We start from the raw sequence: 12,837 nt of genomic DNA on the forward strand, positions 1-12,837 counted from the left end.
ATTCAAACATGTAGATTTATTCAAATAGTCACACAGTAAAAAAAAAACATTTAACTAACTTATGTTTAAATTATAAACTTATGTCAGAATTTACTTCGTAGATCAGAATGTACTTAAATATAAAATAAGTATAAATTAATTGATTGATAAAAAAGCTTTTATACATAAAAGTATAGAAATACGTTAAAAATTAATAATTACATTAATATTTGGCTACTAGATAGTAAACAATTAGGAAAATCGCTACGTTTGCAAAACACTGTAAATTTTTAAGACGATTTTATTAAAATTTATGGAAATTATGTTCACAATATCATGTCATATGTATGAAGATTGTTTTTATTTGTACAAAGAATTAAAAATAAAAAGCAGGTAAATCTATCAAGTGTCTAGCTGAGACGAAATAGTTCACCGATGTTGTTTTGTTTTTTTTTTGGTAATATGGTTACAGATGCCTTTATATATTTTACAAAAGCTCAAAAAAGACAGAAAGGTATTAGGATATAGGATAAATATATATATATATATATATATATATATATATATATATATATATATATATATATATATATATATATATATATATATATATATATATATATATACCGAAATATATATATACAAATCGAATCTAATAAATATATATATATTTACAAACATACATACACATGTAATATTAATTAATTCTAAAATTCTAAAATTAAAAATTAAAAATTAATTACTCTATTATCACAATTATATAATCATATGTTGCATATTTTTGTGTACTGTATGTACACATTTCTATTTATTATAATTTACTTAAAGTTAAGTTATGACGACGATATTTTTTTTTAGAATTTCGCTGTAATTAATTGATCGGTAGTGTCATTGGTAATACTGATATTTATGGTTTGTGATTAAATATGAAATAAATGTCCGTTTATGAATATTTTTGAGAAAACAAGATTTTTATGTAGTTCCGGAAAAAAACGTGATTTCGATCACTAATTAAAAAAGGTATTGCTCAAATTGAAAGAATAAATACTCTAATGAAATAAATATCATATTAATATACTACTAATTTTTTTTTTTAAAGTCTAAGTTTTATCTAAGACCATTGAACGATTTTTCTTTATCTTAAAAGATTTATATTTTTACTAAATACATCACAAATAAAGCAACAATATGAACGATTAACTAGAGAGCATGAAATGTCGCGGAAAAGGAGAAAATTTGAAAAAAATTGTAGTACAAATATAAAATTTTAAAACAGAGTGGAATTACGTTATTGTATATATAAAAAGTCTGCATTGATGCTTTTGAATATTGAAGAGATCAAATTGTAGTACAAATATAAAATTTTAAAACAGAGTGGAATATTACAACATTTTGAGTGTGTCCAAATACTTGTTCACAAAATCTGGATCTAAAAGCTTCTTTACATCTCACCAATAGATGTCTCTAGTGAAGTTCTAGTGATTCATGAACAAGGTTTCTAAATTGGTTCATATATATAGAACTTCCAAGAATTTGAGTAGTGTGGTTGTCAATAATGGGTAGAATTGGTGAATGTTACACGTGTGTAAAGTGATCACTTAAACCAGCCTATGACGGTCGTAAGCCCCGTAACTGCCCAGACTTCCATATTCTTCTTCATCTTTGATGAGATATCAAAAAATGAGTGGAATATTATTACAATATATATAAAAATTCTGCATTGATGCTATTGAATATGGAAGAGATCAATGAATTCGAGGTATTCGTATGGACGATATTTAACGAAAATGTCTTAGATGAAATAAATTAAGGAAAAATACAAGGATATTAAAAGAAGTAAAAAGTTTATCTCAAAAAAAAAACTTCTATAGAGGGCTAAAAAACGATAACCTCATTTCGTTTAAATCTTAAACAGAATGAAAAACATAAATTACTTGATTGGGTAAGATTTAACAATAACAACAAAACTTGATAGATAAATTAATTATAATCTATAACCGGAATATGGCACTCTATGGTAGTGAAACCTAAATGTTAAATAAGAAGGAAAGAGAAAGATTTAAATCACGAAAAAAAGTAGTTTTGGAGAATGAAGAAATAAATTACTCCATGGAAAGGGTTAAAATCAAAGAGGTTTTAAGAAGAGTGAAATTAAAATTCGTTTGTTAGAAACAACAGAAAAAATATAAAAAGATGTTACGATACATCTTACGAGACGAAAACTTTACTACAACCATAACAAAGGTTAATCTAAAAGACAAGAGAGGAAGAGTAGGACCAAGAAACAGCTATGTGAAGTAGTTAAAATATAAGACAGCTGTCTTTTGGCATTGATATCTGAATTTAGACAAGGTGGTGGAAGGTATAGCACAGACAAGACAAGATAAAATTTATGTAGAGATAATAATTAGTAAAAATATTTTAATTCTATGTTTAAATTTTGTTGAATGGTATAAATTTTGATATTTGAATGGAATTCACGTACAAATCATACGAGTATGCTAATTGACACAAATGAATTGCTCTAGAGCTGTCAAGTATCATGTTTTCATCTTGACATTTCATTGAAATCAGCCTTGATGTAACATGGTTTGAATAGAAACAAATGAAATACCTAGTTTTGTGGTTGTCTGATCATTTTACGATCGTATTAACGTTCCTAATAAGACGTGGTAAATTGAATTGTAATTGAATGCCGTGAACCGATGTATCATTCAAAATTTGAATACATTTACATACTCAAAATCTTGTTATATGCGATTCATTTTCAACATTTTCTTGTGGCTCGCTGTCAGTACCGAGTAATAATTTCTGAATATCTGAAATACTCTTATGCATAGTTTCAGGCAGAATAAAAGTGTTTAGAAATAAAATGCTGAATGTCAAAATAGAAAGACCGAAAAATACAACGATTGACCCGTATGTGTCGTTCACTATTTGAAATATCTTAGCAACAAACGCGCCGGCCAGAGCTCCGAAGATCGACACTAAGCAAACGGCAACTTCTTTGAAGTTTGAAGAAAATATTTCACCTAAAACTGTGTAGGGTATCGGTCCCAAGCCGAATGAAAATGAAACTAGGAACATGTTACACGCAATGACTGGCACCCATCGGAATAATGGTTCGGTGTCTTGCAGATATGATAACTCATAATATAATCCTATCAAAGCGGTTGAAACGCCACAGCCAAATGACGATAACAACAAAAGTGGCTTCCTTCCCCAGCGGTCCACGAAAAATATAGAGCATATTCCTGAAATATTACTTACTGCTTGAGAAAGAATGACCGCTAGATCGGGTCTCATGGGAATATGAGTATCTCGATATATCTGCTGTAAAATGATACAGCTAAAACTCCGCTAAATTGTTGACCTAGGATCATAATGAATACGATCAGCAAAGCTTTAGGATTAGGTTTAATCTTTATATTATATAAGCAGCTAAAGAACGACATTTTATTATTCTCCACATTCCTTTTAATTGAATCTATTTCGGTTTCAACTGATCGATAACTATTTTGCCTTCTGAACCACATCAGGGATTCGATAGCTAGTTTTTCCTTTCCTTGTCGCATCAAATACAGTGGGGTATCGGGAACGAAACTGAATGTCACTAGCGTTAAAACTGGGAATATAAGTGATATTTAAGTGATATTGTTGCCATTAGTTTTATTGATATATAGGGTCCCAAAGATGTGATAAACAGACTTCCTAAACTTAGCATCATAGTAAAGAGAATCATCAACGCTCCCCTATTATGGTTTTCAGAAACTTCTCCTATATAAATGGGAACCGATGTAAAACTAAAACCGACACCAATACCAGATATGAATCTTGAAATATATAGAAGAACAGGTCCTTCAGCAGAAATGATTAATAAAAACCCAATAGTAAAGGGAATTGTTGATATTAATATCGATTTCTTCGGTCCGATTTGCCTTGCCAGAAATGATCCCATGATTGGTCCAAGAGCTGATCCAAACGGTAGTAACGAAGCGATCCAAGATGCTTGGTTGTTAGTGACATTGAAGTCGCTGTCCGGTGACTGGAGAATGACTAATGATGGAGAAGTCCATGCAAAGCAGATGCCAGCAGTAAAAAGGGTGATTGTCGCTGAAAAATAAAGAAATAATTTATATTAATTCACCTGGCAATTTCATATGTTAGTGGTGTGAGATACCGTATTGCGTAATGGAGATCGTGTTATCGATCGTTTATTGCCTTCAGATATATTCATATTTACAACTAAGAATAAATTAAAATACGCAATGGTATGGTTCAATACTCATGAGTAAATATTATGCAAGAACCACACATTTAATACAAATGTACTTGTAAATTAAATTTGCCTTCATATATGTACATTTGAAAAAACACGTGGCATAAACATAATATATGGACTGTTTAAAATAAAATATAGGTTTAAAAAAAAAACTTAAACTGTAAAATTATTTGAAATATTTGTCCAAATTTAAAAACTTTTTAAATAAATTTTATAAAATACAATAAACACATTGTATTAAACCACTTTTATTTTGAGTATTATTTTCCAACGGGTTTCAACAAGCGGTTTTATTGTATAAATTTACTAAATGTGCCACAAAATATTAGCGAAAAATTCAAGAATCTTTGAATTTCACCTAATTCAATAAGACATTACAAATCAATAGCATCTAAGTACAAGGAAAATGGTTTGCTTACAGAATTTCGTAATACGAAAAAATGTGTTATTTATATCTACTTTAACTTTAAAACTAAAATGCCTTGAACGGTTTTTTAATACATGATAAAAAAAGGTTCTCAACCATTCTTCATAATAAAAAATATGACCATCATACAGCATGTCTCTGATCTTGAACTCAATTTGCACAACTCCATAACGAAGTAACGTAAATACCGCAGTAAAAACCTCAGATTTATTACAAGATAATTCAACTACACGTATAATCAATATCGAAGGCATGCGAGAATAACGCATGCAAAATAATTATCATAGCTACATTATATAAAAGGTTGCAAGTTGTCATTTGGAAAATTAAACCAGAAATTTATGAATGAGCAGGTGATTGCGAAAAGAATGTAAATTGTGGACAATATTCTGGTTAAAAAATTGATGATGAATTTCTGTCAAGGACGGCAATGCAATTCAGATAAGACCGAAAAAAAAAACAGTATGCTTGCCAAACAGAAATTTCAAAATAGATAAACAATTTTACAATTTGATTTGTCATTTATGCCACCCATATGAATGTATCTAATCTATACATCGAATGTTGTAACATATATATATATATATATATATATATATATATATATATATATATATATATATATATATATATATATATATATATATATATATATATATATATATATATATATATATATATATATATATATATATATATATATATATATATATATATATATATATATATATATATATATATATATATATATATATATATATATATATATATATATATATATATATATATATATATATATATATATATATATATATATATATATATATATATATATATATATATATATATATATATATATATATATATATATATATATATATATATATATATATATAAATATATATATTGACATAATTAATTATAATTTACATATGAGTAATGTGTTTCTGTGTCGGTACCTTTATTAAACCTAACGTTTGTGTCAATAAAATCAAACACATTGAAATGATTACATACAACTCAAATAGATTATACTTAAAGAGACAACTACTGACACTTAAAAATTATTTTTATTTATAAAGAGGAGTCAAAACATATCTTGAAATTATTCAATTTAACTCTTAGTTCACCAATGATGTTTTCTTTCTTTAAGTGCAAAGGTTGTGTTTTTATTATGTTTGTATTATTAATGAGTTTGACGTGAATTTGTTTCAGATCGTAAAACTCACGCTCGTTTACAGTAAAATATATAAAAAAATAATTGATAATAATAAAATAAATATACGACATAGTACTTAAGACACAACTATTCGTTATTTTAAGAGATTATCTATGACATCACAATTACACGATAATTTCTACAATTATTTGTCGTGCGATAAATTTCAATTGTTTTAAAATAAAAACATATAATTTTCAAGTCCAAGGTTGAATTTATCATCATTTATGTTTGTATACATAAATGAATTTCAGATAATAATTATTGGGTGATTAAAAAAAAAACTAAGTACCGACACACTTAGATTCGAACACAGATTTAAAAAGTGATAAAAATTTTATTTTCATTTTAATCAGTATTCACCGGCTCTTTATAAACGATATATTTCATATTAATTAGGATAATATTGAAAACTTATTACCCAGTAGAATGAAATAACGAAAACGCTTCTTTCGGTTAGATTGCATTCGACATTATTCATGAACAATTTACCTTTACTAGGGCGAAAAAATGGAAAAATCTTTTAAAAAAGTCCGATAGAGGTGAGCTTTTAATAAAAAAAATGTTGCGGTATCCTCTCTTAAGGTCTTTTTAAGAGTTTAAAATATGTTCGTTTCATAATTAAATAATTTACATTTAAAAATAATAATAAAATAATAAAACCCTTACCGCACCCCAATGGTGAATAGGGCACTGCTTCATATAAACGCAGTGTTATCTCGATCGTTTACACATGAAGGAAAGGTGATCAGGCCTCCACTTCAGGTACCAGTCCAGTGTAATATTGAATAAATATTAGAGTGAAAAAATTACTTATATTTATTAAACCCCCCTGGGAATCGAACCCGGAACCTTCAGAACGGTAGCCGAGCATGCTGACCATTATACTACGGAGGCGGACAAAATGACGTTTAAAAATAGAGAGGTAAAAATTTGAGATTGTCTAAACTTCCTTTTTCGAAGTATTTATGAACAATTACGTATGATTACGAAAACTAGATAATAACGAAAAATTACAAATTTCACTCAAACCAACCAACGACAGGTCGTGAGGTAGTAAATACCCAGACAACCATTCTAATGCCGGTCAAAATGTTGGTACAAGCAACAGCTCCTAAGTGGAACAAAACCCACTGTTTGTTGACAAATATAACAAGGCATTAAAATAATATCGTTTTTTCGTGATGCAATAAAAATAACAGCTTAATATTTATTACACCAAAGTAATGGTCAGCACGCTCGGCTACCGTTCTGGAGGTCCCTGGTTCGATACCTAGGGGGGTCAAATAAATAAAAGTGATTTTTTCACTCTAATATTTATTTATTTTATTTATTGTTTCGGCATTAACTTTGTGGTAAGACATATTACAATGATTGAAGAAAACACTTGTTTTTTACCACTTGAGTTTTATTATAGACTACATGTTTCAGAAGTTAAACTTCCAACATTCAGGTCTGTATAATAACAGGCAGTTATTATACAGAGCTGAATGATAGAAGTTTAACTTCTGAAACATGCAGTCTTTAATAAAACTCAAGTGGTAAAAAACAAGTGTTTTCTTCAATCATTGTAATATTTATTTAATATTACCCTGGACTGGTACCTGACGCGGAGGGCTGATGACCTTTCCTTCGTGTGTTTACGATCAAGATAAGACTGTGTTTATATAATGCAGTGCCCTATGCACCATTGGGGTGCGGACAAGGGTTTTGATAATTAATGATCAATATTTTATAAAGAAAAATATGTGTTTTTTTTTCATCAATATTTATTTTTATCCACATAAATTAATATTTTTTAAATTCATTTGTCATATTTTGACAAAATGACGCTTCATGTTCAGTAGGTACTTACTGTAATAAACCGAAATGCGTTAAAAATGTATTTTTTTATAAACGTTTGTTTTTTAAGGGCAAAATGTAATTTTAAAAACTTATTAATGAATTAAAAATAATAATAATAAGAAATTTATTAAATTATCGAAAACCTCGTTCAAAATGTTCTCAAAACTTGGACAGTTCGGATATGCGCCACCCATAAAAACCGCGGCGAATATTTGAACTATGTTATATTTTGTACATATTGCTATTGATGGAACATTTTAATGAATAAAAAAAATGAAAACACATCACACACACTTTGTTTTATTGAAATTTAAAGACAAGAAGCGCTTAATGAAATACCCTATACATGCATACAAACATTCATCGCGTGATTAGTCGTGCAATTGTAATCACGTAGTCTAATTGTGATGTCATAGATAATTCCTTTCGTGCTTTTAAATCTTAAGTATAATGTGATTTTTTAAAAATTATTTCCCATCATTTTTATAAATTTTACTGTTAACGAGCGCGAGCTTTACGATCCGAAACAAATTCACGTTTACGTTATTAACAATACAGACATAACGAAACACAACCTTTGCACTTAATGAAAGAAAACATCATAGGTAAACTAAGAGTAAAATTGAATAATTTTAAGATATGTTCTGACTCTTTGAAATGTCTTAAGGCTCAAAGTATAATCAATTTGTGTTGTGTGTAATCATTTCAATGTGTTTGATTTTTTATTGACACAAACGTTAGTTTTAATAAAGGTACTTACACAGAAACACATTATACACACACACACACACTCCAGGATTCGGACCTCACATACTAATAAAAGAGTTTCTGCTCAATAAAAAGCTTCGTTTCATCTCACCAATAGATGTCTCTAGTGAAGTTCTAGTGATTCAAGAACAATGTTTCAAAATTGGTTCATATATATAGAATTTCCGCGAATTTTAGTAGTGTGGTAGTCAAACATGGGTAGAATCGGTGAATGTTACACGTGCGTAGAGCGATCACTTAAATCAGCCTATGTCGGTCGTAAGCCCAAATAAGTACAGTCAAAAAATTATATTTAATACCTTAATTATAGGGACCTATGTATTCACCTACAAACATATGAAATAACACAAGAAAATGCAACAAAAGATTTTACACAACTTTCTTACAAAATAGGGAATACTTTCTTATCAAATCGAAAAAAAACAAATACTAATCGGTTATCTACGATATCTCATTAATGAATTATATTTAATTAACTGATCCTACACCGATATCGTTTGCCATCGTAGTGGAGTGGTAAACTCGTTTAACTACCATGCTGGAGATCCCAGAATCGATTCCCAGGAGGGGGTCATGATCAATTATCCAAGACTTATCAAAGACCTATCCTGACCACCCAGCCTTTAATTTATAAGCGGTCAATGTAACACTGTACGATGCAGTGCCATATACACCATTTGGTGTTGATACGTGTTGGAAGAAGAAGAAGAAGATCCTACTTCAATGCTTCAAATGCCAAAAAAATGCAATGTAATAATTTTGTAACAACGTTTAATGATATTTTTGGTAAGAAAAAACATTTTGAGTGTGTCCAAATCCTTGTAAACAAATCTGGGTTTCTCCACTGTAGAGTTATTTTTACATTTTGGCATTTTAACATAGATGATGAACAATATAAAAGTGTGGATATTCCCAAGGCTTATGACCAGGCAAAGGCAGGTTAAGTGATCACTTTCCACACGTGTAATATTCACCATTCTACCAATGATTGACAACCACACCACTCAAATATTTGGAACTCGTACATATATAACATGATGCTTCGTATTTGAGTTCACGCAAGCCATCTATGGTTGATTTTTGTATTAAGCAGAGAACCTTTTATCTGACTGTCATACTTAAAAATAACCCCTAAGTGAAGAAACCCAGATTTGTGAACAAGGATTTAGACACATCCAAAAAAATGTTGTGGACCGTTACTCGCATTCAGAAAAAGGGTACGCCAAAGAGTACGCCATCAAACTGACAAAATGTTGATTTTATCGTTCATTATATTAAGGTAAAGTGATCAGTCATTCGCGGCGGTGTTAGGATGGATATTAATACATAAATATTACAATTGAAAAAACACATTTTTTTTTGATCCCCCTGGGAATCGAACCCGGAACATCCAGCATGGTAGTCAAATATGCTAAACATTTAGCTTTGGTATCGAAATATATAAATTATCTTTTAATTATTTTTATTTTAAAGCTACCCGTTAAACCTCTTTTTAAGAGGCTTGTCTGCTGGTAGGATAATTAGGGACGGTAAGGTTTATGTTAAAAATATATTACAAACACCCAGGCCAAAATTCCTATGTCGTGAATTCAGCGAGCGTCGAGCGTCTACTCGACGACCCCAAGGCACCTGCGAGCCTGTATAGTTATTACTATAATAATATAAATAAAAACGTAATAATTACCTAAAAATACAGCCATCCATTGTGACCACTGCTTGTTGTTAGTACGTACTAGTGAATTAAAAACCATTATCCCAGTCTCGATCGTCATTGTTTTAAATATAATATAACTTTTGAAATACTTCCGTCAAAAAAGCACTGTTTTCAAAATAATCTTAAATCAAGAAAAAAATTGCGAGCTTATTTTTCGATACTTAATCGTCACAAATTGTCGGAAAATACTGCGAAGACTGCGAATTGCTCCCAATGGCAAAAACCTTCTTACTCGGCCAGATATGCGATGGCGACTGAGTAGATAGTAAGACGAACGATTAACGCTGGTTTTCCGACTGTCCGTGAAAATGTCAATACCGCTTCCGCTACGCCGACACAGGTACTTATAGCTTTACTTGAATCACCGTTTAGAATCAATGGACGATATGCTAAGATGTTAATCAATTTATAGAAAGAGTAAGAGCATTGTGATAAAATCGTACATTCCAATTATCTTTTCGAACCTTTTTGATAACTCGATAAAGATAAAGAAGAGGGCTAGCGACCGATCACTGGCTGGTTTAAGAGGCCATATATGGCAACAATGTGTAGCTTTAGCCATTACCATTGCACCCATGATTGACAGCCACGTAACTTGAAATAAAGAGATTTAAAGTATTTTGAAAAAAAATATCAACAAAAATACTTAATTTAAATAACTGCTAGTTGAAAAAATCCAAAAATTTCTCAACAAAATTAAGATATTGAGTGTGTCCAAATACTTGTTTGGATTATATATATATATATATATATATATATATATATATATATATATATATATATATATATATATATATATATATATATATATATATATATATATATATATATATATATATATATATATATATATATATATATAAATATATATATATAAGCGAAGCATGGAGTTGGCAAAAGAAGGATGAAAGCAGACTGAATGCAGTCGAAATGCGATCCCTCAGACGAATGTGTGGCAAAACGATGTTTGATAGATGTTCGAATGATGAAATAAGGAATGAATGTAAGGCTGAGATAAGCATTATCGATAAAATTAAGAGAGGTGTGTTGAGATGGTTTGGACATGTGGAGCGTATGAGCGAAGAAAGAACGGTTAAACAAATTTATGGAGCGAATGTAGTTGGAAAAAGAAGCAGAGGACGACCGAGGAAAACTTGGCACAATCAGGTATGTCAAATACTTGAAAGCGGCCGGGTCAGGAGTCGTAATAATCGTCGGGTATGTATGAGGAGATGCATGAATGTAGAAGAGGCAAAGAATGTTTGCAAAGACAGAGTGGTGTGGCGTTCGATTCTCTCTGCCTACCCCTGCGGGGAAGCGGCGTGATGGTTAGTTAGTTAGTTAGTTAGTTATATATATATATATATATATATATATAAATACACACCAATCGGTTATCTCATCCAGAGTGTTCCATCATCCACCATTTTTTACAGAACACAGGAAACGGATTAATAACACAATTAAAGTGTCATCATTTCCTTGTTTGGATCTAATGGTGCATATGGCATTCAATTGTTATGAAGGAAACATGTGAACGTGATTGGCCATGTGCATCTGGTGCCATCACGCATAACAAGCCAGCGTTAATATGCTATATACGAGGTCTGTTCAAAAGAAAAGGTGTATTTCGAATTTTCGTGGGCTGTGTACATTCGATTATGTTTTTTTTTTGTTATGTTGGTGTACATATATTTATCATATGTTACCATTATCAGCCATTTTTAGTGAGTGGTTTGTTTTTGACAACTGGAAAGTTTAATCGCGTTTTTGTGTGTTCATCGATTTTTTAATTTTGAAAAAAAGGATCAAAGAATATGTTTTAAATTTTGCGCTAAAAATGAAATAAAGTGCTCCAACGCACTCAAAATGGTGACATTCGGCGGGTCTCTTTTGTCTCAAAAAAGTGTTTATAAGTGGAACAAGCGCTTTACAGAAGGCCGAGAAGATGTTAATGACGATGAGCGTCCTGGAGTCGCAACCACGTCAACAAACGAAGAAAACATCAAAATAGTGAAGAAAATAGTTTAAGAAAATCGTCGAATCACTATTAGGTAAGTTGCAGAGGATGTTGGCAATCGGTTCATGCCATGCAATCTTCTCGGATGTTTTGGGCATGAAACGTATGGCAGCGAAATTTGTTCCTAAATAGCTTAATTTTGAGCTTTAGAGCTTTACGTTTGTTTGTGATTATTGGGCCAAAAGCAACACCGTCTTAACCACCGTTTTCACCAAATTCGGCTTTTTGCGAGTTTTTCTTATTCCCGAAACTGAAGAGACAAATAAAAGAAAAGCGTTTTGCCACAATTTATGAGGTAAAGTCAGAATCGAAAAACGAGCTGATGGCGAGTGCTTCAAGGTTTGGAAAAAGCGCTGGCATAAGTGCATTATATCTAAAGGGGATCACTTTGAAGGAGAGAAAATGGATATATATATACACATTATGTATTTTTTTATATACATGTGTGTGTAGATATAAATTGTGCAATTCATTTAAAATCACCCTACTTATTGCTGTCAGGTGACTTAATTTTAATCGTTTTATGACGTCAAGATAAAAAAAATACACTTTCGCGTGTACAAATAATTTGAAAACAATCAAA

General features: G+C 30.3%; 1 pseudogene across 1 annotated transcript; it reads right to left on the reverse strand.

Moving 5' to 3' along the window:
* Positions 1-1,661: 1,661 nt before the first annotated feature.
* Positions 1,662-10,523, reverse strand: LOC148305171 (facilitated trehalose transporter Tret1-like; annotated as a pseudogene). Its single transcript, XR_015838232.1, has 2 exons — positions 10,205-10,523; positions 1,662-4,092 (listed from the first exon to the last, which is right to left on the reverse strand). The product of XR_015838232.1 is annotated as a facilitated trehalose transporter Tret1-like (transcript).
* Between the last annotated feature and the right edge of the window lie 2,314 nt (positions 10,524-12,837).

This window comes from Brachycentrus maculatus, unplaced genomic scaffold (genome assembly GCF_059751285.1).
Source record: "Brachycentrus maculatus isolate JH-2025_06_01 unplaced genomic scaffold, ASM5975128v1 h1tg000283l, whole genome shotgun sequence".
NCBI lineage: Eukaryota > Metazoa > Arthropoda > Insecta > Trichoptera > Brachycentridae > Brachycentrus > Brachycentrus maculatus.